Here is a 6,151-nt window from a genome sequence, read left to right as displayed (position 1 = left end):
CTTGGTACAACTGAGTCATTTCTCTGCTGCTAGGGTGTTTATGGAATGTTGCAATTAGGGGGTTCCAGGGACAATTCTCCAGAGAGTGATTCATTTCTCCACAACTAAAACAACTAGTTGTGTGTCTGACTTCTTTGTGTGTTCTTATCTGGGCATCTAAAGCTGCAGCTAGAGAGGCAGGTAGCTGCTTCTCAGAGCTAGCCTTTTGATAGGGTTGCACTAGCTCAGTAAAGTCACAGTTCTCTCTTGCAGGAGAGCTCTGCAAAGTTCTTGCATTTTCTCTTTCAAAAGCCAATTGCTTGTACAGCATCTCTCTGGCTTCATGGTATTCAATTTGCTTATTTAAAGTCGACTGCAGCTGGTCCAAACATCTTAAATTCAACTCAGTATAACCTTGTAACTCTTCACTGTTGGACAGATAATCATTTTGATCTGCAGTGATAATGTTTTCCATAGCTTTTAGGGCTTGACTGGCTATCTCCTTATGGTATTTTGATTGTGAATCTAAATTATAATTTGCTTTTCCGCCTGATTGATGTGCCGTGGTGTCTGTCTGTAGGTATTTAATATGAATAGAGCAATTTTTCTGGAAATCAGCTAACCAGACTGTATATTGGGTGCCACTGAGAACTAGTTTTATTAGTTCTTTCCAGTGATATGTAGTGAGTGGGTAGATGCGACTCAATGCCTCCAAATATTTTAAAATATTGGTTAAGGACAGACCATAGCCTCTTACCAATTGCCTCAGGTCTTCTGTGGCCATATACAAGGTTTGACTCTGAGGGGGCTGGCCTTGGCTCATATCGTCTGGGCATGCTTGATTTATTTTTAGGTTCTCCATTTGACTAATTGCCTTGTCCAGACATTGTTCCCACATGTTAGTTGAATTCTCCCCCTGTGCTCTATTGATCCCTCCCGTTGGAACTATGTTTGGCTCTTTCTCCCCCTCCTTCTCCCCCTCCTTCTCCCTCTCCCCCTCCCTCCATTCCTCCCATCCCTCCCCCCTTTCGGTCTCGGCAAAACCGGTTCCTTGTGGGGGGATGGTGGTCGGTGCAGGCGGCGAGTGGGGGGCGGGGCTGGGCTCTAGGCCGGAAAAGAAAGGTTGGAGTTCAGTCTGTGTGGGGGAGGAAAATGGCTGCGGCCATGGCTGGTCACGTGGTCGCGGTGCATTTGCAGCGAAAGGGGATGAATACATTAAATTACTCTCCCCATCACTGTAACAGGACTGCCTTGTGTGGACCCGGGGGTCAGAAGTTCGCATGGCAGTGTCTGTCTCTTCCCAGCGACCCGTTTTACGTGGCTCCCGTGTCTCCCGGTATGATCCCTGAGTTTGTATTACCATGTTGTGCTGTGCTTGCTTTCAGCAGTGTGTGCGGGGGGGGTGTGGTGTGGGTTGTTTGTCTTTCTCTGTGTGCCTCGTGCAGGCAGAGTTTATCAGAGTAAAACTGCTTTATGTTGCAAAGTTTAGCAAAGCGCTAGAGTCTGAGTTTTGTTTCAATGTATCAGAGGTTTCTATGGAAACAGGTGTCTTATGTTACCTTATTTCCAGCGGCTGGGAGCACACGTTTTGAGTCCCTTTGTAGCAGTTTGGGCTATCTGCAGTCCTTTTTTGCGGCTTTGGGAGGTCCGGGCTGTGTCGGCTGCGGCGAGGGGGTGCGCTGTGTTTCTCCGGCAGCGTGGGCGGTTCTGCACACGGCTGGGGGCAGCTGCAGCTCTGGGCAGGTCCCGGCGCGGGGGCAGGCTCGGCAGATGCTGGTTCGGCGATGGCAGGTCGTGGGGTTCCGGCGCTGGTGGCTGGTGTCTCGGTGCAGCTGCAAACTGCGGGCTCGGGACGGCGACGGCGGCGGCGGCTCCGGCGCCGGGTCGGGGTCGCGGCGGTCCTAGCACTGGGCCGGGGTCGCGGTGGGGCAGAGTCGGTAGACGCGGGGCGTTTCCGGCACGCGCGGCTCGGCGGGCGCCGCGAGGCGCGGGGCCGGCGGGCGGTCCTAGCGCCGGGCCGGCGGCAAAAAGCGGCGAAAAGCTCTTTTGGGGTTTCCGCGGTTTCTGAAAGGGTTTTCCTCAACTTGAAGGGTCTACACTGTTCTCACAAACAGGCAGGGGTCCGCAGGGGGCTGCCAGCACACGTGCTTGGCTCGGCCGCTTTTCGGGTACTTTCAAACTACGGGTTTAGTAGTTGCTAGGCAACAGGCACTAGGTGCTGGGCCGGCGGTGCAGCGGCACGGAGCTCTGCTTTCCGCTGGGCAGAAAGGCAATGCGGGGGTCGCGCGGTGGGGCTGGGATGGTACGGGCGGCAGCGAAAGCTTCTCGCACGTGATCCAGCAGCAGTCGGTAGCGGAATACCGCATTTACCAAATGACCGACACTTAGGGAATCAACAGGCTTTTCCCTGACGATCTTAAGGTGCTCCGCAGCTCGGGGCTCCGAGCTGCAGCCACGTCTCGCCCAGGGATCAGTCTTAGACGTGCGGGTTCGCTCCAGACAGACTCACCGCCTTTGATGGTGCATGGACCCTCTCCGCACTCTCCGGCTGCCTGCTCTGACCTCTCGGCTTCTTCCTTAACTCTTTCTTCTCTTCTTCCGTGCACTACCTAATCTTTTTTGAGCTCGCTAACTAACTATCCGTCTCTTAGATGCCACTAAGACCACGGGGTTTACTGACGTCAAGGTTTTTTGCGGTAAAGACTCCCATCTCTGAAAAATCGAGACGATCCCGGAGTCACCGGCTAATCTCCTGATCCAGGATATTTATCTCACTTAATATAAGCTAAAATTGTCCCTTTCGGATCGCCATAGTAGCATGGGACCCTTGTATAACAAGGAATGAGAGATGCTCCTCGTGCATTGTTGTGGACAAAGAGACTTTTATTCAAACTCGCGCGTCCTTTTATCCTTACAGATCATGTGACTTTCTTAACCAATCAGTTTACTAACTCTGGGGCATGCTCCTTGGGCTCTGTACCTGGGCACATCCTCTGTGCCACCTTGACCCGCCCCTACAGACTCCTAACTGTAGTGGTATGGCAATCAATGTTTTTCACAGATCCCTTAATCGTGTGATTATATCCTCGACATTCACATCCTAACTGCAAGAGTGTTTTGACTGGCATTAAGCGTATTTCATCGTCTGGGATATCACATGTGTATACTCGAGTACAATTCCAATTCTCTTTTGCACGTGTTTCTGTCCTCCAATTATGATTTCCTCTATTTCCTGTAGAATAAGTTTGATTCTTTTTCCCTTTCCAGTGAATGCACCACTGTACTTTTCCAATATAACTATAAGTCTCTAGTAGGCTGGGTCCCCAAATTGTTTGCCATTCTTCCATGGTTGTAGAGCTAGTAGTATTTTGACACACTTCTTCTTGTTTTTCTCGTTTTATTTGAGCTTGTACTTTAGAACATGGGTGTGTTACTGAACCTGAGATCAAACAATTTCCTTCTAACTTTCCAATTTTCCCACTTTCTACCCAACGAAAATATCCAGGCATCTGTTCACATTGTTTTTTAGTCATTTTGTCTCTCAATAAACATGCATCTGTCATTTCATTCCATGTTCTAGTTACAAATCTGCAATTCCATGTAGTATTCTTAAACATTCTAGGGATTTCTGGTACTGGAATTATTCCCCATGGGATTGGGTCTTCTGCAGCATGAGGCATAGGGAGACATGCAGTGATTTTTGTGACATTCTGTACTTTCCCAAAATCACGAATTAGACCTACAACTAGGTTTTCTTGTTCTACTTCTCTATCTGGAATCTCTAAGTTACTTACTTGTTGGGTTATTCTTTCAGTCCTTACGTGGACGGCAGTAATTCCAGTATCCCACCAGTCATCTCTACTTATCCAGCAAGTATACTGGTCTTCATCTTCTCCTCTTCGTATTTCTTTGATTTTCAAAACTATTGTATCTGCTCTCTTCTCAATCTGATGTCTTTTTCCAACTTTCAAGTTTCGTCCCTTAAACCACCACCCATATTCAAAATACTGTCCTTCTGGAATTTTGTAGCTTAGAATTAGATCTCTTCCTTCCTGGGCCGGGTAAACACTGTGTTCTGGTCTGACTCTTACTCCTTGATGTGGTACAGCTACTGCCGTCCTTATCCCGTGGTCTTTTTCTTCTCCACATGAGACCACACAAAGAAATGTACCTTCTGTCTTTCCTACTCTGGGATTAGAAATATTCAGCCACCCTTTGCCTCCCTTACTATTTGACCACCAGCTAACTCCTTGACTTTGTGATTCCCAAGATTGATTTGCCATATTCAATTTCCACCACTTTACTTTAACTGATTTTCGACAATCATCAAATTGGAAGGTACAATTGATTTTTAAGGGAGGACCATCCCACATGTCTGATTGTTTCCTAGGGGGTAAAACTTGCACTTTGGTCACCGTTTTCTGAGTCGTGTTTATTGTCTGTATTTCTATATGTCCATAATCAAAACTTTCCCAAATCCAAACTACACACATATATGTCCCTTCCATAGCTTTGGACACTTTGGGTACCTGCAGAACGGTGTAACCTTTTTGTTGTGTAGCATCCCAAACTGTTGTCACTCCTTCTGTCATGATTTGATCTTGATCTCTCCATCTCCACTTGACGTGGACATCCCTTAATTCAGCTCCCTGGTCATCTGAAAACAAACAAGTTAAATTTACATCAGCGTGTTCTGGTACAAATAAATAAGGATCCGGGGTCTCAATTCTCACAGTGGTCTCTGCTAAACTTATCAACCCCAGGAACACTACGATCCTCAATGGTTGGCTCGAAATACCATCCTTGTAGGTGAGAGAGGTTCTACTGACCACGAGACTGGAACCTTCTTGACCCGAGTATAATGGATCCAGCTGTCGATTCCTTCGACTTTTACTGCTATGTAGGTCATCATTATCACCTGGCGAGGACCGTCCCATGTTTCCTTCAGTGGCTCTACCGACCAGTTTCTCACGTAGACATGATCTCCCAGAGAAATGTCATGCACTGGATTCTCCAGGGGCAAAGGTCGATTCCACTGCAACGCTCCTCTGAGGGCTGTGAGAGTCTTATTTAAAGATAACACATAATTAAACACTGCTTGATCACCCACTATATGAGGATCCCCTTGGTAGGTAGCTGCATGATAGGGTTTGCCATACAATATCTCGTATGGACTTACTCCTATTCTCTCCCTCGGTTTGATCCTAATTCTCAACAGGGCAATGGATACTGCTTGGGGCCACGGAATCTTTGCTTCCTGACAGATTTTCTTCAATTGACTTTTCAATGTCTGATTCATCCTCTCAACTTGTCCACTAGACTGTGGTCTCCATGGCGTATGGAGATTCCATGTTATTCCTAATACAACCGACACATCTTGTACTATCCCTGCTATAAAATGCGGTCCTCGATCAGAGGACAACCCGAGGGGAACTCCAAATCTTGGGATGATTTCTCTCAAGAGAGTTTTTACTACTTCCTTTGCCTGATTAGTCCTACAAGGAAAAGCCTCAGGCCATCCTGAAAAGGTGCAGACATATACTAACAAATACTTATAGGATTGGGCCTTAGGCAACTCAGAAAAATCTACTTGCCAGTAATCTCCCGGTAGCTGACCTATCTGTAATTTTCCCATCTGCACCTGCTTCCTGACTACTGGGTTATTCTTTATACACATAGGACACATTGCATTTACCCTTTTTGCTAGTGTTAACATCTGGTTTGAGAGGACTTCATTTTTCAAAAATTTTACCAATGCTTCTGCACCCCAGTGGCACTTATTGTGTTCTGTTTCAAGCACTGCTTTCATTATTCTGACAGGTAGAATCACTTGTCCTATGGGGGAAATATACCACCCTTTAACATTTTTCCTTGCATTTGTCATTTGAGCTAATTTCTCATCTTCCTGTGAATAATGTGGTTTTTCTTCCATATATGCTATTACTGGATTATTTCGAACAGGCAAAAGAACCATCTGAGTCCATACTTCTCTTGCGGCTTGCTTAGCCGCTTGGTCAGCCTGTCGATTACCTCGAAATTCTCGTCCGGGATCAATCTGATGTCCTTTAACATGCATTATTGCCACTGCTGAGGGCTTGTGTATTGCCTCTAGCAATTGTAAAATTTCTTCCCGATGTTTAATCGTTGTCCCTTGAGAAGTAAGAAGTCCTCT

Source organism: Pseudopipra pipra, chromosome W (assembly GCF_036250125.1).
Source record: "Pseudopipra pipra isolate bDixPip1 chromosome W, bDixPip1.hap1, whole genome shotgun sequence".
NCBI classification, from domain to species: domain Eukaryota; kingdom Metazoa; phylum Chordata; class Aves; order Passeriformes; family Pipridae; genus Pseudopipra; species Pseudopipra pipra.
Note: the sequence above shows the minus strand (reverse complement) of the source record.